The sequence below is a fragment of the Rhipicephalus microplus genome, chromosome X, assembly GCF_043290135.1.
Source record: "Rhipicephalus microplus isolate Deutch F79 chromosome X, USDA_Rmic, whole genome shotgun sequence".
Lineage (NCBI taxonomy): Eukaryota > Metazoa > Arthropoda > Arachnida > Ixodida > Ixodidae > Rhipicephalus > Rhipicephalus microplus.
Window position 1 is genome coordinate 325,421,959 of NC_134710.1, and position 27,055 is coordinate 325,449,013.

General features: G+C 45.5%; 1 long non-coding RNA gene across 3 annotated transcripts in view; it reads left to right on the top strand.

The window, feature by feature from the left end:
- The window catches only part of LOC142776266 (uncharacterized), a 137,729-nt gene that overhangs the window by 71,385 nt on the left and 39,289 nt on the right, over window positions 1-27,055 (top strand). For all 3 annotated transcript variants that reach the window (XR_012887407.1, XR_012887406.1, XR_012887408.1), the window contains one exon: window positions 6,345-6,476. This is a non-coding gene — a long non-coding RNA (uncharacterized LOC142776266). The remainder of the gene's footprint in view (window positions 1-6,344; window positions 6,477-27,055) is intronic.

Consider the following 27,055-nt stretch of genomic DNA (forward strand, 5'->3'; position numbering starts at 1 on the left):
TTTCGGGATGAGCCCAGTGACAAAAAAAAACATGGCCGCCATTTCAACCTTGCTGAAGCTTCTATACAAAATGTCTGAGCACTATTTTCAGTAAAAGAATACTAGGGAACCGGAAAGGCAATGGCGGCTGCGAGAACACACGAAAGCGATTGAATTCAGCGCTACGCGAACGGCGACGTTCCCGTCCATGGGAAGTGCGAGCGCTCTGTTACAGCGCGAGTTTCAATCGCTAGAGTTTGGACATTCGGGTGGTGTTTGTGGTTTAACTTGAACCTCTATACGCTGAGAAGCAATCTGAAACAACCTAAGATAAGCTGGCTAAAGGCCAACCAGATTACACTTCAAAATAGCCCATATTGGCTTTTCCAAACTTTGCGTGACATAAGCTTCACCTCATTATGGTTTGCACACCTTTTGGGTTGTAATTTGCGTTAGTATGAGCTCTTCTGTCTAAAAAATAAACCAGAGATGTAAGGCTTCATATGCAGGCAAACTTTCAAGAAACGTTTATGTGAACAACATTTTGAGGTAGGTATAGTTCAGTTACTTACAGGTCACTGATTTGTTATTGTAACCGCATTTGAAACAAAACAGCTTTTTTGGATATTGTGCCGCAATTCGGCTACATCGTAGAAGCCTCGCTGCCAAGTGATTTCAGTCTTAATAATAGGTTGGCTGTAGAAAAAAATGCGCTGGGAGGTCATCGTTAGCAATATTAGGACCAAGTTTGTCAAATCTTCAAAGTCGTACAGCAATGTTCCAATAAGAAGATTGAGAGGGCAATTCTTTCCATACGAAATTTTCTATCTATATTGCAGCACGACAAAAATAAAATCAAGACTAGACAAAGCCCTACTGAATCAGACAAATCCTTGATGAGTGTAGAGCAACTTTTTGTCCTTCAATTCCCAGTTACTTGCACTACTTATCGTTATATCGACATTTAAACTAGTCAGGGTAACGACGTTATTGACTTTCAACGCATCCCTGCCGCTGTGGTCTAGCGGATACGGTACTCGACTGCTGACCCGCAGGACGCGGAATCAAATCCCGCCTGCCGTGGCTGCATTTTCGATGGAGGCGAAAATGCTGTCTGCATGCGTGCTCAGATTTCGGTGCACGTTAAGAACCCAGGTGGTCAACATTTTCGGAGCCTTCCACTACGGTGTTTCTCATTATCATATAGTGGTTTTGGGACGCTCAACCACACATATAAATAATCAAGGCTTTCAACGCGCAAAGAATTGCACATAACGATTTCGCATACCACTTTAATTGAAACCAAGATGCAGTGGTGGGCAAGCAAGCTTGAGACATACAATTTCTATCAGATTAATGCCCAAGTTGATCAATAAACGAGGGTGAATCAAGCAATAAATGTTTATTTGATCAAGGTAATACAAAAATGGCCATATAAGTACTTAGACCATTAGCCTGTGGGCCTAGTTACAGGTCCAAACTTTCATATGAGTATTTTATCACATGTTAAGGGCAGACGTATGCAGTGAAAATATTACTATGAATCTTCATACTAATTCAATAACACAATTGCTTCAAGGTATATTACTTATATATAAGTACACTTTAAAATAAATACAGATTTGCCGTTATAATCCAGATAAACAAGCAATGAGGAACAACTTAAAGCATACATAGTAAGAATACAGGACATCAGAACGCAAGAAAAAAAAACAGACACGTGCGAAAGCTGTAGACAAGAAGACGTTGAAGAACCAAAGCAGAATTTTCAAAAAGGAAAGAAAGAAATATACAAAATATGAGTTGTCAAAAGACTATGAGCGTGGGCTTTATGACTGGTTTACAAAATACATTTTGCAGGCTAAATGAAGTTGCGTGCAAGTTTCATTTCAAGTAAAATTGCGTTCCAGATTTTAGCACTAGTGAACTGTATTACCCGTTTACCATATACAAACCTACTATTGGGAACGTTGAAGTTGCCATTGTCTTCATCTCTTGTGTTACGTGACGGAGCTGAATATGTACTCCCAGGTAGTGGAGAAATGGTGTTAACTGTAGACGAGAGCACGCCTATCTCGCACCCAGGCGCCTTCGGTCGTATACCCATGCTCCCAAAGACGCCATAATTTGTTTGGAACTGCCAAGGTAGACCTCGCTAGCATGCAGGCAGTGGCTTTGGGAGTTTAAAAAGCGAAAAAGTGCCTGTTCGCGCTGCGCTCGCTTATTAGATGTCATCTGGGTACAATTGCGGTGTGATATGATGTGACAACAACCAGCTCAGGAGGAAGAGATTGCTGAGCACTGCCTGTGAAGTTCACTGCGCATCGCGGGAGTTGTGCCGGTGCGGTTTTGCGAATGCACAGATTTCTGTCCACAACGAAAAATGCTGAAATCCGCCGCCTTAGGATATAATGGCGACCAACAGAAAAAAACTACGAGCCCAATAAAGTGTACGAGTAAGTATACTTATTGCGTTTATTCAAGTGCGACTCCACCTGTCCCACTTCAAGGCAGCGATTTGCGTGCAGGATGCCTGTAGTATGCAGCACAAAACTATTCTCGTGCTCTTTCGCAGGCCGCATGTCAATAAAAGGATATACGTATTACGACTCACGCGTGGATGCACGCACCGCACTTGTTTAGTACAACTGTAACGGCCTACTATAGCGATGCAAAGAGACGTGAACGGTGCGGAAACCATGGCTTTCGACTCGGTCTAACTGCGACAAGCCTTAACTGTCTCTAGGCGAATCTACATGTTATTTCGGCCGGCGTCACCGTAGCATTTTAAAATCTTGTTCTGGCTGGCACTTTTGCACCACGTGTGAGTTCCGAGTGCCCGGCAGAACTGGCAATTGATAAAAAGCGGTGCATGAGCGTATGTTGGAGCCAGATTCAAGCGCTACGTTGACGCAGGCTCACAGCACAAATTCTGCCTTGTCACAGCCAAGGCACGTCGCAGTTAACGCTTTCCGCTGTTCGCGTTCCTTTCAGTCGGATAATACATACCTGATGAAGTTGATTCCGCATTCTGCAATGCACGTGCTGCAGACAATCTGGACTCTCAAGGAAGGTCTCCTCGGCGTTTCACACAAGATCAGCACAAAATTACAGCAAAGAAACAGCGCGAAACATGCTGACAGCCAGACTCGGGTTGTGAAGTTTCGCGTTTGATATGCTGAGCGTCTTCGTGCGTGGCAGTGGAGGGTGTTGCTTCGCCGCACTTGCAACAGATAGCTCCACGTGCTTTTGAATATGGCAGCAAGCCCTGGGCTCGCTGTGTCTGGTGTATAGAATTAATCAATATCGTGGTTTCAGAATTTAGTTGACACGTGAAAAGTAGTATCCGAGTACCTGTAAATAAACCTGGGCTTGGGCAAGAAGAGGGAGAGGACGTACTCATTTGCAAGGCACATTTTTTTATTCGTGCGACTGGTTCGGTGTACGTTGGATAAGTAAAGCCTCATACCTCTCTACAACAACTGAGTTGAGAGTGGAATGGGGAGACGTGTAATGGTCGAAATACAACACTAGGGAAGTAATACAGTGCTTAATTGAGCGGAAAACACGTGAAAGCGAAATTTTCTAATATGTAGTTTACTTCCTCCCTCCTATTCAGGATTTCATTCATTAGATTCCCCAAATACTTAAACGTGGAAATGCGCTCATTAGGCGCGTGTTGGTGATTTCTACGCTCAATTATTAGAGTTGAGGTTTTTCTCCTGGAATGAAATATGACGTATTTATTTTTATATATATTTATTCCGAGCTTGTTGTGTTCCTAGAGAAGACAAGCGGGTTAGGGGGAGACAGAAGGTTAGGTGTGCAGATGAGATTAAGAAGTTTGCGGGTTGTTACGTTTGGCCCGGCGGCTCATCTGGGCAGATGTCATTATGCGTAAGTTGGTCTGCTAGGGATGCTTTCAACCCCTTTGGCGCCGAGTCTGCAAGACGCTGTCCTGTAGATGTTCCAGGAAGCAGCTGGGTCTCAACAAAAGCTTCGCGAGACAAGCCTTTTGTTGAACGGGCTCGAACAGTGTTGGACGGCGCCACTGTCGCTCGTCTCATTAAGACAACCTCTCGACTCAGCTATTGTCATATACGCGAAGCCATCGCAAAGCATCGACAGCCCGGAAGAGTGGGAACACTTCGAAGAAGCGTTTGGGCTGCCATGTTCGAGAGGGTTCTGGAAGCCGGTAGCTTAAAGCAGCCATGGACCGCTGCCGACATTTGGGTCAGCGGCCATCTGGCCGGAGGAGCTCAGCTTTCCCTTTCCAGACTCTACCTCCTCGCCCTGCGGTGCCTTCAAGGCGTTGGCCGGGTGCGTCATTACGCACTCTAAGCCAAGATTCGGAAAAGTTGGACTAACGGCAGTCGTTAAACTAACGGACGAACAGTTCGTTTAACAAGGACTAAATGCATGACAGTGCGTGTCGCGCGCAAACGCCCGGCAATGAAGTGACCAACGGGGAGGGTAACTGCACCGCGATCGCCTTCCGTCTATGCTACACTGCAATGCTCGGCGTGGTCGGCGATCACGAAAACAAGTTATATCAGCCATGCGCCACTGTGAAAGCGAAGCACTACGAAATCAATAAAAGATGACATGAGAGGCAAGTAGAACGCGCAGTCAGTGCATATAGCATGCGCCCTCGCGTTTCCACCTTGTCGGCACGGGCGGGCCGAAACCAAGTGTAAGTCTCCAAAAACACGGGCAATGCGGATAACTCGCTTCAGTGTGCTGAATTGGTTAGAACTACGAAGAACACTGACAACGCTAATAAATGTAAGCTGCTCGTCAGCGGTCGTGTACCCGCACAGTCACTGGCCACAACTTCAAAGTGATATATAGAAAAAGTAGGCTTCGTACGTCATCGGTATCAAGCTGGCTGCCGGTGTGAGTGCAGTGCCGGCACACGCGAAGAAAATGTCGCATGCGATTTCCTTCGCAAAAAATAATATATCCTCCATTAAAGCTCAGATAAGCATGTTCTTTTCTTCATGCGGCAATCGTTTTCAAACATCAAGCGTGAAGGCGATCGCGGATACGACTAAAATCGTTCGGCCGGTGGTGCATGGCGTACCAGCACGATGCAAGAACCGTGCCAGCAAACGGTCTCATCGCTGTAAGTATACAAATATCTACATCACTCCATAAGACACCGCGAACATTGGAATTACCTATTGTTAGTTTGTGACTATAAAACATCGACGACGAAAATTCCACGCGAGCCGCATGTTGCGATCGCCGGTGGTCGTATAGCTGTACTACTCGTAAGCCTAGCGACGCCGTCGGCAAGCCGACACGGTGCCATCGGCGAGGCGCCTGGCTGCTCCGCCGGCATTCTTGCATGAGCGCCGCTGCTATGTTCGTGTTTGCGGACGCGTGCATCAGCACTGCGAACGCCGGTTCAGCGGACAAGGTCTAATGCCGGCTGATAATTCGCGTTCTCTGACTAGAGTGATGTTGACGATTAGATGGGTCCATATTAAAAGATCGGTGAGCTTCGGGGCTACGAATTAGCCCATCTAAGTTTTCACGTTACAGTGTCAATTTTTATTGTTTTTTAAGCAGAGTAAAAGTCGCCCACTGGCACTACATGGGAGGTCAAAATACTGTGCTGTATATCTGATAGTTCATTCTCTGTAGTGTAGCTCGTGTGGTCAGTGTTTGCGGTGTTTTACTTTCAAGTAATAGTGCGTATTTATATATATATCTGTGTCGCATGACCATCATACTGCGTTCGTCAGTGCTGAATAAATTGAAATAAACATAAAATATAATTTTCAAATGCAGGGTCACGAATTTTTTTGTCATTCTTCCAGGCGGTTCAACTGTTAGTCCCACAAGACCATTCTACGTGGACCAACATTCAAACCAAGTGGAGTAAGTGCTAGGGGTAACAGTTGAACCCTGGCAGTTGCTCCCGCAGTTAGTCCAAAATTCATTCAAAATCTGTGGCAGCCCATTTAGTCCCCTAAAGGACGAATGGCATACCCCACTTATGTCCTTCTCGGCTTAGAGTGTGTGGTGCGCTTGTGCTACCACTGGACCTTTTCGCACAGCCGAGTGTTGCAATATCTGGCGGGTGGACCATTGAGACATCACGTCACCTGATTTGGGGCAAGAGTGGTCCCAGTCTTCTTCGAACCTCCATGTAAGGAGACGATGGGCTATAAAAGCCGAAGCATTTCTGTAAATAGGCACCGAATCGTGAGTGGAATCATAAGCTGAATCATGAACTGAATCTCTCTTGTGCATAATGCGGGATCTGCTGGATCCCTGTACAGTTCATATATTTCTTCTATAATGTAAATGCACCTTCGTTTTTTCTCTCTTACGAACGCATCTCCTCACTGGCAAAGATCGGCTATTCGGACGACGGCGGGGAGCCAGCTACCCCAAAAAGAACCCGCCGTACCATGCCATTGACCTCAAGCCCTTGAGAACTGGTTGGCAGCAGTGAGATGGATCTCGCGACATGGTGCTGTGTTGCGGTGAGTACTTGGCCTTTGCTTTGGCTTTCCAGGCTTCATTTTGTGAGTGTGAGTTGATCAGAAGCCGGATTGTGTGTGAGTTAGAGAGATCACCAATTTTTGAGTACTAAGTTAGTCAAAGGGATCCTCTACATTTTTGTGAGATGCAGAGCCAAAGTAAACCAGCAATTATAGAGGTGAAGTCACTACTGTAAGATGAACTTTTGTATATTTACGAGCACCTAGGTATTAAGGTCCAGGAGGGTATAGGCAGAACACTGATTGTGAGGCTGATTTTGCAAAAAGCCAGTGAGGAGGAAATTGAATCCGCGTTAAATGTCTTGAAAAGGTTCTCAGAACAAGAACAAGAAAAAGAACAAAAGAAATGAAGGGAACAAGAGAAAGCGATTGAACTACTAGAGCAGAAAGTGGAGGCATTGAGGTGGAAAATTCAGCCATCCGCAAGTGTAGCGCACCAGGAGTGCGATGAACAAATAAATGTAGTGCAGTTCAGAGCCGTAGAGAAGGCTAGCACGTCTAAAGCCAGGAGCACGTCTGAAGATGAACTGTACTTGAGTGCTGCGAAAGATGCTGCTCTAATGAGAGAGGCCGTTGAAGGTCAGAGCAAGTGCGACGAGGTGCTGTGCCAATTGAATGCGAGTGAAACAGCTAAAATAGCTGTAGACAATCTAGCACTGACCTCAACTGAGGTTGTCGCGACGGTGGATCTTGTCAACAATGTGGAAGTAGACTAGGACACCAGATAGAGCTCAGACGCAGCGAAAGTATATAGCGGGGATAACAATACAGTTGCCGACAGCCCCACCCATTCGAGGTAGATTGTTTCAAGGAAAACAGCGGCACTGTTCTTAAGCGCGTCAAGCTGTCTGCCAGTCTAGAGTGTGAAAAAGGTTATTTTATTGAAAATTATTTAGACTGCTCGGATAAACAGCAGACAAAAGCAGTGAGAGTGTTCACGAGCTTGAGATGGAATCGGGAGGCTCGGAAATGAGCCGCAAGAAGCGGCGCAGATGCAGGAGACGTCGGAGAGCCGCGATTGAGAAAAGCGGCACTATGTGTGTTGAGGTAAGCTCGAAAAATTTGAGCGTAGTAGGCAAAAGGGGGCGTTTCGCATCGGCGTCAAAGTTGCTCTGCATGCGTCCGAGCCGTTGGACGAAAAGGAAAAGAAAAGCGGGTTTTTGGCGAATGCATTCCCGTGTAAGGCGTCAGTACTTCAGTTCTATCCACAGCACGTTTCAGGGCACGCGCGAGTACAGGGTTAGCACAGGTGAATTGGCCCGACAAAGCAACAGGGTCAAGAAATCGAAATGCCGAAGTAGTGTGACAGGTGGTGTAGAAGCACCCTTGAGCTATAATTACACCGTCGACACAACCCGAGGCGAACTTCCTATTAGTGGGGGAAAGGTCGGTCGCAAACGTCGCCGTAAGTGAGTGAAGCGTACGCGCGCCACCGAGCGAAGGAATGAAAGAGGTAGCAATCAGCCGGGCGAACGACAGAAGGGTAGGTTATCGGCATATTCAAAGAATAGGCCTTTGTGGCATGAAGTAAGGCACAAGCGGCGAAATGGTAGTTCATAGCGCACATCCTCGCTACGGAATGTGCGCTTGAGATTTCGGGCTTTGCGAGGGCAGGAGTGTGGAAAAGGTCCTAGAAGAAAGGCCACATTAGCTAAACACCACACGGGAGCGAGTCCAAAGAGGGCATGACCACTCTTTCCCGCGATTGATTGATTGATATATGGGGTTTAACGTCCCAAACCACCATATGATTATGAAAGACGCCGAAGTGGAGGGCTCCGGAAATTTCGACAACCTGGGGTTCTTTAACGTGCACCCAAATCTGAGCACACGGGCCTACAACATTTCCGACTTTTTCCCACTCATTGCTCAGGTCTTCTCTACCAGACTAACAGAAGCCCGCCGAAATCGCGAATGAGGCATGACTGCGCTGTTGAGCTTGTAGGACGTGCATGTTGTGGTCTCGAGCGTTCTGAAAATCCGCCAGGACCGCGACCGCCGTGGGTACGATTGAAGAGCGAGGGACAGCTGTAAGCTGGAGAGAGTGACACAGGAATGTTTTTGGAAGCATGTTTGTTTACTTATTTTGGTTTTAAAGTAGTATGCCTGTGTCATCTCCACGGATACCTTTTTTCCCTTCTAGGTTTTTTAAAGTATTGTAAATGTTTTCAGTTAAGCTGTTAAGTGTTATGCGAAAACAGTGATCCGCATCGGTCAAGCCACTGCGTGAAAGGAGATTTTCTTTGAGATATGAGCATGTGAGTCGTAAAGGAAGTTCAGTACGCCCGCTAGTTTTAAAAGCACGGTAGCGTTGTCGAGCAGAGCCGCAGACTTTATGCTTCGTGCCCTTTGGTGTAGTGCGAAATTGTATACCATATTAAAAGAGTAAATAAGAATTTCAAAGAACGTTTACAATAAAATCAAAGCGAATGAATGCTATGTTTGAAAAATATGTAATACAATATTTTTTAGCGCAAAAACTAGGCAAGTTTTCTCAGGTGTTCATGACGTGTATGGCATTTAGGGTTATTTCATGTGTTGTTCCTTGCTAACATTTACATCCAGATGCGTGTTTAGTTGTGCCTAGGTTATATAGATATGACTTACGGTTAGGTGTGTGTTAGTATGCTAAGCATTATATGAATGAGAGTGTGATGTCATGCTAGGGCGCACAGAAAAGTCCTGTGCGTTCTTTAAAGGCATGAGCTGACATGAGGTTTCATTCATTTAACGAGCATTCTAGTAAGTCAGGGTAATTTCCTTTTGTTATTTTAGTGAGTGCTCAGAGTTCAACTGATCTCTCGAAAAAAGCGTCAAGCTTTACCAAACGTTCAAGCTCAAAATTCATTTCACGAATTTATAAAAAACGCAGTTTGATTTGTTGTGAGAGAGTTTTCGTTGGCGTCAGGCTGTCCTTCAATAGGTACTCTCGACTACGCCTTGAAAGAATGAAATTAGAGAACGAAGAATGCGCACAGTTACCTTGTGTTGGGCTCAGGCTGCATTTGTGTGAAAGTTAAGTACTTGTGTTTCATGAAGTTAGTCATGAAGTTTGCCGATGTAGGTTACAATTTAGTAGTGCGGATGGTAGGAGAAAGCTAGTTTTGAAAGAGTGTGAATATGGTTATCTGGGGCCAAATTGTATTGGTCTTTCTGTGCTTTCCTCACACGGCAAAGTGTTTATTCTTTTGTAAGCATCTCCACTTCTATGATTGTTGTAACTTTGTTGGCACAAAATTCTGTCGAAATTGTAGAGTAGAATTTGTTTGTGTTTCTTGAGAAGTTTGGAGGGTATTAAGCGAGTCCAATGCACTTGACTGCTGCATGGTATTGTGTTGTGTGGTTCATTTTGCTGTTGTCAGTCATTGTTAGGTGGTTTGGGAGTGGGTTGCAAGTTTGCAGCTGGAGGTTCCAAGTCAGACCATCGTCCTCGTCACCAGCCATTCTCTTCGTGCCCAGCGGTTAGGAGCACTGGACAGCCGAGATTTTCCAGGTGCCGGAGGAGTTGTTACATTTGGCCCAGCAGTTCATCTGGGCAGACGCCATTGTGCGTAAGCAGTCTGCTAGGGATGCTTTCAACCCCTTCGGCGTCCAGTCTGCAAAACGCTGTCCTGTACAGGTCCCGGGAAGCAGTCGGGTCTCCACGAAAGCTTCGTGAGACAAGCCTTTTGTTGAACAGGCTCAATGGATGTATGGATGGATGGATGGATATGGCTGTACCCTTTAGATAGGGTGGTGGCTAGCGCTACTAAGCCGTAATTCTTAATGAACTAAAATTTATAGTTATTTTTTCCTCTAAAGAGTGAGGTTGAGAATTCGTACTTTGCAGTGAAGGGGTTAATTTTCACTCGTGCTTTGACTTTAGCCACCAATCAGATGACCTCCTTCGAGTTAATTCTACCCGCTTAAAGTCTATTTTGCCCCCCCCCCCCACCCCTGTCCCTTAACCCCAGTGCTTTGAAAAACTCTGCGCCATCATCCTGAACTATAGGGTGAAGCCCTTTACAGAACATTATCAACTGTTCGGCAGTTTCTTCTTCCTCTCCACACGCACTGCATACCATGTCTACCCCTTCGTATTTGACCCGATATGTCTTGGTTCGCAATACTCCCATCCTGGCCTCAAACAGTAGAGAACTACCCCGAGTATTATCGTAGATCCTTTCCTTGGCAATTTCCTGCTTAAAAGTTCGATAGATCTCTAGTGCGGACTTCTTAATCATGCAAATTTCCAATATATGGGTCTCAGCTTCCTTCGCCTTCTTCTTAACCGATAATTCTTTTTGGTTTGGCCCCCTGCTGTTTTCTAAGTATTTACTAGTCACTTTTCTGGTTCGCTTCCTCCATTTTGTATCGACATTCTTCATGTACAAGTAGCTGAATACCTTCCCAGGCCAACGCTCCTCCCCCATTTCTCTCTATCGCTTCTCAAATTTTATCTTGCTGCTAGCTTCCCTGCCCTCAAATGATGTCCATCCCATATCACCTTGTACTCCCTGATTTGGTACTCCCGTGAGCTCCTAAGGCAAGCCTACCTATTCCACGTTGCTTAATTTCTAATGTTGCTTGAACTTCTGATCTCATGTACAAGACCACTTTGCCGAATGTCAGACCAGGAACCATGACCCCTTTCCATATACCTCTGACAACATCATACCTATTGTAATTCCACAGTGCCCTGTTTTTCATCACCGCTGCATTCCTGTTACCTTTAGTCGTCACGTATATTTTGCGTTCCCTTAGGTACTCGGCCACATTGCTTATCCATACGCCCAGATATTTGTATTTATCTGTTATCTCTAGCATGACCTCCTGTATTCTAAGCTCACTACCTTCATTGTCATTAAAAATCATGACTGCTAATTTTTCCTTACTGAATTTGAATTCTAACCCATCTTCCTCATTACCGCAGATGTCCACCAATCTCTGCTAATTTTCCTTGTTGTCGGCTATTAGCACTATATCATCTGCGTACATCAATGTTGGTAGTGCCTGTTCAATGAGTTTTCCTAGTTTGACGAAAGAGAGGTTGAAGCCCAGTCCATTTCCCTTTAATTTGGCCTATAATCCTTGTAGCACATCATGAATAATAAGGGTGACAGGGGACACCCCTGCCTAAGCCCCCGTTTTAGCTCTGAAGGCTTGGATACCTGTTTTTCCCACTTTTTAACTACCTTGTGACCTTTATAGATATCCTTTAAAAGATTAGTGACTACATCTTCCACGCCTAGTGTGTTCAGTATTCCCCACAATTCCTCTTGAGCCATGGTATCGTACGCTCCTTTGATATCCTAAAATGCTAGCCACAGAAGCCTGTATTTCTTTTCTGCTATTTCGATTCACTGCGTCAGTGAGAACAGCGTGGCACGGCGCCACTGTGGCTGGTCTCATTAGGACAACCTCTCGAGTCGGCTATTGTCGTCTACGTGAGGCATCGCAAGGCACCGACAGCCCGGAAGTGTGGGAACGCATCGAAGAAGCCATTCTCAGGAATCGAGCGTTTGGGCTGCCTTGTTCGAGAGGGTTCTGGAAGCCGGTTTCTGAAAGCAGCCATGAACCGCTCCTGCAATTCGGGTCAGCGGCCATCTCCCCGGAGGAGCTCAACTTTCCTTTTCCGGACTCTACCTCCTCGCCCTGCGGTGCCTTCAAGGCATAGGCCGGGTGCGTGATTATGTGGTGCGCTTGTGCTACCATTAAACCTTTTCGCCTAGCTGAGGGGTGCAATATCTGCATCCTTTCTGGTGGGTGGACAACTCAGACATCACGTCACCTGATTTGAGGCAAGAGTAGGCCCCGCCTTCTTCGGACCTTCTTGTAAGGGGACGACGGGCTATAAAAGCCGAAGAATTTTTGTAAATAAGCGCTGAATTATGAGCGGAAACATGAGCTAAATCATGAACTGAATCTCTGTTCTACATAATTCGGGATCTTCTGGATCCCTGTACAGTTCCTATCTTTCATCTGTATTGTAAATAAACCTTCGATTTATCTCTCTTACAAACGCGTCTCCTCACTGGCGAAGATCAGCTATGCGGACGACGGTGGGGAGCCAGCTACCCTAAAGAGAGCCCGCCGCACCATGCCATCGACCTCGAGTCTTTGATAGAGTATAAACTGGCAGCAGCAAGCACAGGACCGAGTTGACTGGCGGAACATGGGAGAGGCCTTTGTGTTGCAGTTGACGTAGTCAGGATGATGATGATGATGATGATGATGATGATGATGACGATGATGATGACGATGATGTGGAAGAACCATGCAGAAATCTGTGCTAACTGTGCTGTAATTTTTTAGCGTACACAGAGAGGTACCTCGGAAAAGCAATGCGTTGTTGTCCGCTCACAATATGGTTTTGTATGACAGGACAGACGGTAGGTTACCTACATACAATTAAAACAACACAGGACCTAGCATGGTTCTTTTTGCTGTTTCGCACGTTATTTTTCTTGAATCTGACGATATGCGATCTAACACAACGCATTGCTTCCTATCTGTGAGATAACTAGAAAAAACTGAAGTGTACTGTCGGTGAAACCAAAATAGAATTCAAATTTTTAGCAGTATTAAATGCCAAACCATATCAAATGCTTTTTTATCAACAAAAACGCTGAGAACTGTTTCTTTATTATGTAGTGCTGAGTTGACGAAATGGGCTAAAGCAAATACAGCTGTTATAGCTGAGCTATTTTTGATGAAACTTTGTTGTTCGGCGCAGAATATGTAATTTGAGGCTCGATCATGGCAGGGACGCGACCTAATTAGTTTTTTAAGAAGCGTGTTAACAATCCTCATCACCAAGGTGGTATGAAAACTGCCTAAATAATCTCAATCTCCGGATTTTCAAATAGGTACCACTCTCGCAATTATAAGATGCTTGACTAAGTGGCATTTGGCAGGCAGTTATTTATAATGTGGTAAAGAAGCTCCGAAATAAGGTCTGCATTTTCCTTCAGTTCTTTCGTAGTAATGCCATCATGATTAACGGCTTTATTGCATGGAAGTGTTAGGATATCTGACCTTATTTCCTCAGTGATTACGGTTTTAAGCTAAAAGTCTTCACCAAAGAATTTCTTTGCATAAGAATGAAGAGGAGCTGCTTGAGACTGAGCTGGAAAGCTGTTACCAACATTGGCAAACATTTATTGACGTTAACAGCGGTATTGGTTGTCCGGTGTATTTGTTTTACGATATTTGTTGTACGGTGGAGAGGGTATTTCGTAATGACGTCATGACACAGGTACAAAATAAGAAAGTGATGAGTGTCTGAAAAATTGACACAAGGTAGTAGTAAATTTACTTCACGCATCAATAACCAGCGTTTCTTCCTAAAGTAGTTCGATGCATTCGTAAATTTCTTTTTCAGTAAATGCAGTCTAGGGACCACTGAAAATTGAATTAACAGTAGGCCAATCAGCTTCGCGACTTTTGTGATTTTGGCTTCATTATTAGGCATCAAATGCTTTCAGCTCCCGTTCGACGACCATCAAGTCCAGATCAACAACCATCAAGTGACCTTTAGGCATTACCCAGGGCCTCGAACGATAACATCTGAGTAAGAAGCCAAAAGTCAAGAAAGCGTGATCTTTAGCCCCTAGCATTTCGGACAGGAACGAGGTGCACATTCTATTACTGGCCGGCCCCGCTGCAGAAACTGTAGCTTCCGAGGTTTTAATGCTTGTGAATAATATGACTTTACGTGCAAACTAAACTTTGCAGAAATTCTATTTGTCATTTTTGGTGGCAACACTTCGAAGGCAGATACAGGACTGTCAAGTATGACAAGATGAAGAAAAGAGGAAGAGAAAGAAGTTGTCTTGAATAGGTAATGAAAAATGCTGGAATGGGGGAGAAGAAGAGGAAAAAGAAAAGGGGCGTGGGGCGAGTGAGGAACGTGAGAGCCGTGACGTGGCGTTCGAGGGGCCAAAGGCTGCGGAAGTTCGGACTGCGTCTCGCTCCAGGCTCCCGCCCGAGCACCTGACTCGGCGAGCAGCGCAAGGAAGTACCGCTGCCCCTGGACGGCAATGGTTCTCGCCCGAGCACCTGACTCGGCGAGCAGCTCACGAAGCAACCGCTGATCCTGGACGGCAGTTTTCTGCCCGAGCACCTGACTCGGCGAGCAGCTCACAGAGCAACTGCGGATCCTGGGCTGCAGTTTCCCGCCCGAGCACCGACCTCGGCGAGCAGCCCCGGAACCACCGCCGACCCTGGTCTGCAGTGTATCCCACCCGAGCACCTGCCTCGGCGAGAAACCACTGGAGCTACCGCTGTAGTGGTTCGTCAACATCGTCGCCATCGTTGAGCATCGATATGGCGTGTCATCACGCCTGAGAGGGACTCCCAGCAGACCGGAGGCCACGCCACTACTGTAAGCGCGAGAACTAGAGAACGCCAACGGAATCGGACGTTGAAACGCGCGTCATTAAGACATCTCCTTTTCTGTGTTTTTCAACATGTGCGTGTTTGTGTTGTTGTTTTCTTTTGTGATTTTCATGGTAATAAAGTGGTAGTTTTCGTTTGGTACCATCAGCCTCTATGGTTCATTTCGCTGCGCCCGACGAGTGAACCGGGCCTCAGAACATATACTCGTGACAATGGCGAGCCTGCCAGGATCCATGTAACTTTGTCACACGCCTAGGTCTGTCGGGAGCCGTGAAATGGATCTACAACGCTTGATGGCAGCCGGTAGTGCTGCGGGATTATTGGCTGAGGCTATAATGACGCTCTATTATGAGGAACGGAAAAGAATACGTGAAGAGCGTGCAGAGGCACGAGAGTCCGCGAAAGAAGATGAAGAGCGAGCGAAAGCCGCTGAAGGAGCGAGCGAAAGCCGCAGACGAGCGAACTTATAAAAACTTAATGTTGGAAAAGGAGCTCACTGAAAAGAAATTGCAGTTGCGCGCAAGCACTAGTGTGGAAGTACCAGATAGGTCAGAGATGGTACCCCAGCCACCAAAAGTGAGTCCGCGTAAGTTAATCGCACCTTTTGACGAAAGGCGAGATGACCTCGATGCTTATATACAGCGGTTAGAGAGAATAGCGATAGGACAAGGCTGGCAGAGGAGTGATTGGGCGACTGGATTGAGCATGTGCCTTGCGGGAGAGGCATTGGCTGTTTTTAGCCGAATGCCAGCAGCGGATGCGCTAGATTATGACAAGGTCAAAAGGGCTCTGCTCCAGCGCTTAAGATTAACTGTCTAGGGTTTCCGAGAGAAATTCCGGAGCTCGAAACCACAGGAAAATGAGACAGGCCAGCAGTTCGCTGCTCGAATCTCCAATTACTTCGATTGGTGGTTGGAGATGGCTAACATAGAGAGATCATTCGAGGATCTAAGAGATCGCATGATTGCGGAACAATTCCTGGCATCGTGTCACAAGGGAGTGGGAATATTCCTAAAGGAGCGGAACTTGAAGACGGTGGCTGCGCTGTCCGAACACGCCGACCGCTATTTGGAAGCTCAAGGTCAAAGGAATCTAGGGAAAGCCCAAGATGAGAAAGGTTTAGAGAAGAAAGAGCAAACCCGGAGTGCAATCAAATGCTACCTCTGTGACAAGACTGGGCATAGAGCAGCAAATTGTGCCGTGGGTTGCACTCACAGCTCATCGTCGAAATGGGACCTGTGCGGAAAGTGCGGGCGCACAACAGAAACCTGTCGTGATCGGTCAGGAAATAAAACGGCTTGCGTGGTTGCAGATGAAAGCTCTGCTGATGCTGACAGGGAAAAACAACCTGACCAGGATGACAAGGATAAGACAAGTGCTGTTACGGCATCTGTCAAGGCGGGAGAAGCCGAAGATGCTATGCCAGTGGTCGCGGGGATGTTGCACGGACGTAAAGTGTCGGTACTTCGAGACACGGGCTTCAACATTGTACTTGTAAGAGAATGGTGCCAGACACGAATATAACGGGTACAGCAAAGCCGGTTTGGTTGGCTGATGGAACAGTACGGCAGATACCAGTTGCTAGGATTCTGATATTGTCGCCGTATTACTGCGGTTGGATTGAAGCCCGATGTGTCAAAGACCCTTTTTATGACGTAATTCTCGGTAATATGCCAGAGGTCAGAGGAATTGACGATCCGAATCCCCTCTGGAGATTGCCTACTACAACGCGCGCTGAGGGTACGGAGTTGCAACCTCATAAGGTTATGTATAAACGTGACGAGAGATGTGTTGATCAGCATACCAGGGAAGATTCCGCCTATGCCGTGGAGAAAGCTACGAGGAACAAGAATGAAAAGGAAAAGGACGGCATCAAGGAGAACAACTCAGTAGCAGCCATGGACATAACTGCAGCGGAAATGGGGAGAATACAGGAAGCGGACAGTACGCTGCGATGGTGTTTTGAGATTCAGGGCAAATGAATCTATTGTAAGAAGAGTCGGGTCGTGCATAAGTTTGAGAAGCCTTCAGGGCTGCTGTACAGAATAGTCAAGACCTATGAGGGAGGGGAAAAGAGACAGTTAGCAGTCCCGGTGAGTTTACGAAGGCCTGTTCTAGACTAAGCACATATACACGTGACACCATTATGGCTGGCCATCAGGGAGTAAGAAAGACAACTAGCAGGGTCGCTGAAGAGTTTTTTCGGCCGTGCATGCAAAGCGACATTGAAAGGTTTTTGCGATCTTGTGACACATGTCAGAGAACCACACCAAAACGTTTGGTCTCGGAGTTACCTTTGAGGACTACGCCTATTATTCAGCAACTTTTTCAAAGAGTCGCAGTGGACATAGTAGGACCTATAAAACCAGTGGCCCGCAGAGGAAACTCCGTGTGGAAACATACCTAGTATTATTGTTTCATGGCTGATGTGGGGTGACAGTGAAGTGTGACTGTGACTCACGAAGATGGATGTGCGTGGTAGTGTAAGCAAGTCTAGTGGTGACACTGTGGATTTAAGTATGCCGTGCAGTGACGTGATGTGTCGTGAAGTTAAGTGTTGTGCGGTGAAGGTAAGTGCCGAGATGTGTCGTGAAGTGCTATGTCGTGCAGAGAAGTGTTGTGTTGTACAGTGAAGTGTATGGTGCTAGTGGGGACGACAGTTTTTGTGGAGCGAAAACTCAAAAAATTGGGGGCCATTGTCAAGAATGACAAGATGAAGAAAAAAAGAGAAAAAGAAGTTCTCTTGAATAGGTAATAAAAATGCGGGAATTAGGGAGAAGAAGAGTAAAAAGAAAAGGGGCGCGGGGCGAGTGAGGAACGTGAGAAACGGGACGTAGCGTTCGAGGGGCCAAGGGCTGCGGAAGTTCGGACTGGGTCTCGCTCCAGGCTCCCGCCCGAGCACCTGACTCGGCGAGCAGCTCATGGAGCAACCGCTGATCCTGGATGGCAGTTTCCCGCCCGAGCACCTGACTCGGCGAGCAGCTCAGAGAGCAACTGCGGATCCTGGGCTGCAGTTTCTCGCCCAAGCACCGACCTCGGCGAGCAGCCCCGGAACCACCGCTGACCCTGGTCTGCAGTGTATCCCGCCAGAGCACCTGCCTCAGCGAGAAACCACTGGAGCTACCGCTGTATTGGTTTTTCAACATCGTCGCCACCGTTGAGCATCGATATGGCGTGTCATCAAGCCTGAGAGGGACTCCCAGCGGACCGGAGGCCACACCACAACTGTAAGCGCGAGAACTAGAGAACGCCAACGGAATCGGACGTTGAAACGCGCCTCATTAAGACATCTCCTTTTCTGTGTTTTTCAACGTGTGCGTGTTTGTGTTGTTGTTTCCTTTTGTGATTTTCATGGTAATGAAGTGGTTGTTTTCGTTCGGCACCATCAGCCTCTATAGTTCATTTTGCTACGCCCGATGAGCAAACCAGGCCTCAGCACATATACTCGTGACAAGGACAAAGTACACCAGACGGCTATCTTTTGGTATTGTGACAAAATTGTGTGTGCTGTTTTCAACTCCAACAGTCCACGAATTTCGTGACATGTGTTTTGCGCCACCTCCTTTGAGAGATGGTGCCAAGCTGGGTATCCTTGCAGGCTGTGTCTGGAGCGGCGCAGATAGTAGTGCTTGGCCTACACGAGACCTGGACCGAGGTTTAGTTAAAACAGGTTCATTTCAATTCCATCTCGTCGTGTCCGCATGCTAAGATAGTCGCTAGTATATTTTCATACCAAAAGATGTTGCTGGTACTCAATTTCTGTTTATAATTACTCTAATTTGCCAAATACGTAGTCACTTTTTCTGATTTACTTTCACTGAATATTAACATAGGCATTGTTTAAAACTATAACAAAGATATCTAAGCATGGCAGTAGCCCATAACTGACCTTACGTCCACATTACTAACGTAAATGTACTGGCCTTGCGCATTCTTCCTATTCAACCTATATGATCGATGAGAGGCACTTCACTGCTCCATAATCTTTCAGTGGTTAGAGTATGTTTAGTCACATTGTTTCTGAATCACTCAGTTTGAATTTTATATGCATTTATGTGCAATCACGTATTCTAGGGAACCTGCAAAACAAAAGCATTTATTGAAAAGCTTGCCCCATAAACTGTACTTATCTTGAGGTGGCAGTAACAGAGCCTGAATGACAGTGGCATGTTAGACAGGCACCATTTATTTTATTCATTCTTGTAAAAAGCCTGAAGACAGCATACAAAAAGCGTATCTGTACAATGTGAAAGTGGGGTAAACAAAAAACGTAAACAAACGTCCAAAAATAAAAAAAACTAGGGCACCCTAAAGCTTCACTTTTAGGAGTTGAACGCGGTAGTGACATTTTGCTTGTAGTGCGTACTTCAAAGACTTATTGCATGAAATTGTTTCAAATTTTCTATGCACCCACTATACGTGGCCTTAAGAGAATAGACGCAGTAGCGTGTGTGTCTTGTAGTTTGGTACCGACTTTTAACCACGGAGCCATTAGAATAATCACATAATGTGACGCCAGTAGGCAGTGGACGCTTCATCACGCATAATTACTGCATCATACCGTGTTGCCCTGTGCAGTATATATACAGGACGCGTGTATTTGTGAACCATGAAAACTACTTTCACTGCATTTCCAAGCAAAGAAAGCTCTTTTGACTGTTTTCACGAGCAAGGAAGTGGCCGTATAGTAGAACATTCGCTTGCCACGCAAACGATCCGGGTTCAATCCCCACTCGCACCAACAGCCCTAGTTTGGTCCCTATTGTGCTCCATGTTTTGTATCAATTATTTATTTTTATTTGCATCGTTCTCAATTTTTCAGTCGCGAATACGATGTTGACTTTTCGCTCACAACCAACGACGTCGACGCGTACACTAACGCCGACGTCAACACCAGAATTTCTGCGAAATGAGCTCTTGAATGCTATTGCAGTAATATAGAAAGCCAAAGTGAAACAGTGCGTTAGAAATATAATAACAACGCCCTATTATGGCCTGGATAGGCTTTACAAAAAGACATATACAGGAAAATACATAAACAATAAAAAATAGAGTGAACGAAAAAAAAAACAGTAGACATTTTAAGAAGGATATCTTCATACTGCAAAAAATACTTTCCCTCAATTGTAATAGGTATGAAAGTCATTAATTTCTCTGAAATATTCTGGGGTTTTACATGCCACAATATTTACTGTAGGCTATTCCACATGTATATTACATATAGAAATGTGTGTTTTACATAGCAGGAGTGAGACCCTTAACTTAAGTTATATACGTTTACTGTGCCTGAGTCGAGATCTACTCGATCGTTGCACGAGATTTCCGGGAGTTATAGGTTTATGTTAGATAGTGTGTAAAAGGAATCATTGTGAGATGATGGAGCGTGAAGAAAGGGTGAGGTGTACGAGTGACACACTTAAGTACGTGATCCTACTTTCCTCCTTCCTTCTTCTCCTCTGAAAAAAATCTATATTAGTGATTAGATAACCTCGTTACCTGCACCTGTCGGAGTATATTTATTTGATCAAAGTGTACGAACTCAAGCTTGTTGGCATCGGGGCACAACAGGAACCAGCGTGAGCAAACGGGACAAGGATCACGGACATAGCTTGCTGCTGGTCAAGTTTCGAACAGACGTGCATTTTGCTCAGATATCGAGATCGCTGTGTCCAGGAAGACTATTAAGCATTCACAAATCTTTTCATAGGGTCATCATGTGTCAGCGCACCATCATCTGGCTTTACTAATATACAAGAAGATAAACTCCGCATGTGACCAATGGAATTTCACGGACTAGTCGGAACGCAAGCGGGCGTCTCCGTTCCCCGACTTTTTTTAGTTTACCTTCCAAAGAAGCGTATATATTTGTACCTACGAAATAAACGCTCATGTTGTAAGCGAGCACCAAGTCCTATTTATCTTTCGTGTCCCGTTTGCCCACACTGTTTCCTGTTATGAAAGCACACTCTGATTTCAGCCGAATGAATGCCATGTAGGCTTGATTTGTTCGATTGTTTGTTTTAAAGTGTAATGCCTAAATGTCCCATTAAACGAACAAAACAAGCTTCAACGTCATAGTGAAATTCAAGTTGTTTTTATCTTGTGAAACCCTCCTCTCCCAACTCGGCACCCTGGACGCACCATGCGAGGTGATATAGCAAAGTGGCTGTAGCAAAGGTGGTATAGCAAAGTCAGTTATAGTGTCTTGGCTGTTGTGTCTCAGAAAAGAAAACACAAAAAATCACAGCATATTCGCGGAGTAAATGAGGATGAGTGGGGCGAAGCGGCCTTCAGCCTGTCCATCCGTTCGTTCTTGCTTCTGTCCGTCCGTGCGACCATCCGTGCGTCCGTCCTTGCGTCCATCCATCTGTCTATGCGTCCATCCATCCATCTGTTCATACGTACGAACGTCCATCCATCTGTCCGACCGTTGGTGCGTCCATCCGTCCATCCGTACGTCCACACATTCATCCATCTGTCCGTCCGTCTGCTAGTCTTTCTCGCCGTCCGTCCGTGCGTCCATCTGTGCGTCCATCTAGGGAACACTCCAAGTGCCACCATCACCCATCTCGCATCATCTGTGGCACATACCCACTCTAGAACTGGTACGTGCCAAGCGCGTCACGCTGACGGACAGAGGACATATCTCGACCCTGTAAGGAGCTAGGAGCTTCGCTCCTAAAAGGCACCTTTCTTTCTTCACATCGATGTCTACCGCCATCGAGCATTCGCATTGAGCGCAATACTTGCACGCCCTAACCAGTGGAAATACGGTAGCAGTTAAGGCTGAAGAAAAAAAGTCACTGTTTTGCCGCAAGGACGAAGCAATGATTGTGACAACAATAAGTGAGTAATAGAGCATGCATGGGGTTTTGTAGTGCAAGGACCATGGTTGGCCGCAGAGTGCCAGGTTTTTCATGAGATGTTAGCGATGACCAACGAATACGATGACAGGATGTATTATGGCTGCATAGAGGCGTGAAATCGCGTCCTATATAGAAGCGCAAAAAGTGTGTATGGTGTATAAAATTATACGTAATTCATGCAATGCGCTAGCGCAAGGCATGTATCGCGTAACTAGTAGTGACACGTGAGGTGATAAATAGTCGTGGTATAATTAGTAGAAGTGTCCTATATATCTACAAGCGAGAGATGGGAAAATAGAACGAAATAGGAAGAAATTCGAATTTTATATGAACTAAGGTCAGCAGCTAACTTATTTTTATCAGATCTCGTGTCTCTCTACAAATCGTACCCTAGTTTAAAGGAATACGTTCACTTCGGGAACCGAAGCGGTTTCCATGCGGTCAATCCTCCAAACGCGAAGCATTGAGAGCCCAACAAGTTTACGAGCTGTCTTCCGATGTCTGTCAAGATATCCCACGCGCCAGAGCTCACAACCTAGCCGTTTGGTAGATGATGTCCAAGTGACGCAGCACCCCACCTACCCCTTTTCACTGAAGCGGTTTCCAGCTGTCAATCCTCAAAAAGCGAAGCATTGAGAGCCCAACAAGTTTACGAGCTGTCTCCCGATGTTATAGGCCCGTGTGCAGAGATTTAGGTGCAGGTGACAGAAGCCCAGGTGGCCAAAATTTGCGGAGCCCTCCGCTACAGCGTCTCTCATAATCATATGGTAGTTTTGGGACGTTAAACTCCCCATATCAATGAAGCTGTGTCCCGATGTCTGTCAAGATATCGTACGCGCCAGAGCTCGCGACGTCGCCCTGTGGCAGATCTTGCCCAAGCGACGCAGCACCCCACCTGCTGCTTTCCACTGACACTATTGGGCTTATCGAATGACCACCGGGCCATCCGCAATCTTCATGATAGGACATAGACCTTAAGCCTCACACGTGGGGTGGTGTTGTCGCATGCCCTCTTAGTGCGACGGAGATAGCGAGCTGATTTCATCTGGGCTTCAGATACGTTTCTCCCCAGCGTTGGTATGCAGCTACTCAAGCGTAGAACATGTGATGCATAGGCTGATGTATCGATTTAGCATTCATACGGAGCATGATGGTTATGTGTAGATGCCAACGCCAAAAGCCCTCTGAGAGTGCCCATATAGTTGCTGTCAAGTAATCTATGATGATTTGAAAATTGATCGCAAATGGTGCCAGTGACAGCGTCCGCTTTGCCATCTCGCCATCTGGCTTGCCATCCACCTTGCCATCTCGACACCATCTCGCTATGCAGTTGAGAAGGGCTGCACTTTGCCGCTAACTGCTGGCGGGGATAATTTGTGCACAAACAGATAGATATAATTAGGGGTAGGAGGAGTGTAGCATACGAGAGTTTATCGGTCATGTATCAGTTTGTAAAACGATCATCTACAACGTTACGCCAGCTAAAAAGGAGTTCCATAATAGCCACCTAGGTTACGAGGTGCGCTGGCTAAGACTGCTAGTATTTCAGGTTTAGGAATACCCAATAATGTGTGTGGCCGGACGAGTGCCAACATTTCAAACGACATATACTGTCCCCTGGGCTTTTCATGGTTTGGTTGTTCGTTAGCGCCTCCAGATTTTCTTTATGTGCGCACGTTGATTAGCAGGATGAAGTTAAAGAGCCAATTTCGCAGATATTTTGGTATCGACCTGCACGTTGGTGGCGGAGAGAGAAAGGGGGCCGTTGCGCGTAAGCGAAAAAAGTCAGCACAGATGTAAATAAAAAAGTGAACTCATGCACCTTACTTTTGGCCTTACAAGGCTGGGTCACAACAAAGCTGCTAGGCACCTCTCACCTCCTTTTGTTAGCCATCTGTACAGGATACTTCGGCGTTGCTTGAGAGCACGTGCCTCATAATGGAAATAATTTTCTGTATTCGACACTCTGCAAAACTCCTATAGTGCGAATGTGCCAAAGAGATGGGAAAATTCCCTCGACTAAGCACCCTATTGCACTAAAAATTAACAAGGGAAAAGAAAGCTGACAAACTATGATGAAGAATAACGTACAGACGTCACTAAAATTATTGATACTTGAATGAACCGTCGCCGTACGTTTGGGATTCCCTTCTTCACCATCCGTGCCTAATGCTTCGGCGCTGATTTAGAACCAGCTGGATTATGATAGCGTTAATTTTTTTTTGGTTAACGGCACAGAGTCGGAAAGCTTGATGTTAACAGCTCTGTGGTCAAATTATCGACAGTTCGAGTGGAATTCAGAATTCGGGCCTTCTGCGTGTAAGTCGAGTATCCCACCACAAAGCAACGCAAAAGTTTTTTTAACTATTAAAGATGCGCTTAATGTGTATAAAAAGCGAACAAAAGGCCCAAGTCGACCTATGCAAGCGTGAAACAGGCGTTACGCAGAAATAGGCTTCGAATAGCACGCTGGTACTCGAAACTGATGCGGGAAAAAATCCTATAGATATGTAATATACCTTAAGGAGATCCATTAACACATGCGATATGGCGCGGCGTAAGTGTGAAAGCACACCCACCGGGTGCCACATTATGGCAACTTCGCGTCTAGCCTATGGTTTAAAGACCTGAACAATGCAAAATGCTCAGGCATACTTGATAATCATCATCCACGACGGCATTAGCAAAGTGTGCAGCAGTGCCCATTGCCGCCCGGACGTGTAGTGGGGCACTTCGCTGATTCTCGGAATGATTGAAGGCATAGTGGGTCACTTCGACTTGGCACTTAAAACAGTCAATATAGCTTTATTTGCGATTAAGGCGCCCACGAAGGATCGAATCCGGATAAACTAATGACACGACTATGCGATTGGGACCGTATACCACGCAGTCACGTTTTGCGACTGCATCGTATCAAGCCAACAGTTCAGGAAGAAAAGCGTATTAGTTGTTATTTCTGGCTTTCATTTGAAGTGTGGTAATTCTGAGGTAAATAAAAACGTAAATTTACCCAAAAAACAACCTGAAATGGCGCATACCGAATTTACATTCGCAATGCGCATGCCATTTATTAATACATGTACTACAATGCCGGTCGCTTCCCCATGTACTTTCTGGATTATTTCTATGTTCAGTTTGCGCCAATGGAAATGTTAGCCAATGCCACCTGCAGACAAGGCAGTGAATGCGGATCATTCACTTCAACCGTAGCCGACACTTCATCTGTAATTGTGGACTGGCAACCGACCAATAGACATTCTTCAGTTTTAGCTAATGGAAGGTTTAGCTAATGCCACCGGCCGCTATATATATATATATATATATATATATATATATATATATATATAGAAAAAGAGGTCGACAAACGTGCGAAAAAACACTAGTTTTACTAACGTTTCGGCAGGTGGGCCTGCCTTCGTCGGAGTGAAGGGTTACACATGGCACACAGGGTACATATATAAGCCGCTTCTTTGCGTATCACACGGCTAAGTCATTATCGGTAGTTTAGGAAACAAGATTATATATCACCAAAGGTACGTGGCTATAGTGCATATACAGCTGAAAACGCGTATCATTATACAATAGTGAATTGGCACGTATTAGATACCCTACAACTTGTGTGGAATGAAACAGGTCAGCAAAATGACAGACTGCACACGCAGTAGCTCACTTGGTCATACGTTCTGCGGGATAATAACAGCCTAAAAACATTCAGTAATCCTTTAAAAAAGAAAAAGAAGTTTAGAGAGAAAACAAAATCACAAAGCAGACAGAGCGAAATGAATGCGAGTAAAATAGTGAAGCGACAGAGGCCACCTACATTATGTAGGTAATATTTGACAATAGGCGAATATCGTGCGAAGAATATACACTTGTCAGTAAAACAAAAAAGCGATTTACTAAGGCAATATGCAAATAAGCGTACCCGGGCTCTCGTTCATGCCGGCAGATAGTGTTTTGAATTTATGAATTAAGAATGACTCTTTTACTTCGCGTTCATGGTGTGATTTAAAACCCGATTCCAGTATTGTAGCTATCATGTTACTAAATGAATGACCTGCCTCGGTGATATGCCTTGAAATCGGTAAGTTAGGAAGGGCATGCACATGAGCTTTATGATTATTGAAACGGTATCGAAAAGCAGTTTCAGTATGACCTATGTATTGTACATGACAGATTGAGCATTCTAGCAAATATACGACATTTGCAGTATCACAAGTGAAACTGCCCTTCATTTTGAACTTGAAGTTCGTCGCAGTACTGGCTGCCAGTGTTGTTGTGGTCATGTGTGCACACACTTTACAGCGGGGCTTTTTACAAGGACGGCAACCAAGCGTCTGGTCGTTATTGCTCTGTCTGGTTTTAGAGGAAGTTAATAAATCTCGCAAATTTTTGCCCCGTCTGTACACAACACGTAGTGGTTCTGGATATGCTTTTGCAAGGCGTTCGCTCTGCATAAGTATGTTGGGGTGTTTACGGAAAGTAGATGCGACGTTAGGTGCCGATGCGTTATGAGTTAAAACCAGGTTAACCTGTGAATGACGTTTAGTATTTTTCTTGGGGATGCAGAGTGCTGTACGGTCTTGTGCGTCGGCACGCCTTACTGCGTCATCGACTAACTTGGCCGGATATTTCTGTTTAAGAAGTGCAGTGCGTAGCTGGTTACAGTTATTATCAAAGTCAGATTGCTCAGAGCAAATTCGCTTAAAGCGTAAGGCCTGGCTGAAAGGTATGCTGGACTTGCAGTGCCTTTTGTGGCTGCTTTGAAAGTGTGAATACCTCTGTCTCTCAGTCGGCTTGGGTACAGTCTAGTGCTCAATTTTGCATTATCGAGACATACTGTGACATCGAGAAAGTTAATGGTCTCTGGTGAATATGTGTGCGAAAAGGATATGGAAGGGCGAGTATTATTAAAGTCCGAAATAAAAGGCAAAAATTCCTCCTCTCCATGTGGCCAAACCATGAAAATGTCGTCAATAAATCTTTTATAATAAAAAGGTTTTAGCGAACGACCCGACGAGAGGTAAAAAGGTAAAACCTTTTTATTATCACACCATGAACGCGAAGTAAAAGAGTCATTTTTAATTCATAAATTCAAAACACTATCTGCCGGCATGAACGAGAGCCCGGGTACGCTTACTTGCATATTGCCTTAGTAAATCGCTTTTTTGTTTTACTGACAAGTGTATATTCTTCGCACGATGTTGGCCTGTTGTCGAATATTACCAACACAATGTAGGTGGCCTCTGTCGCTTCACTATTTTACTCGCATTCATTTTGCTCTGTCTGCTTTGTGATTTTGTTTATCTCTGTAAA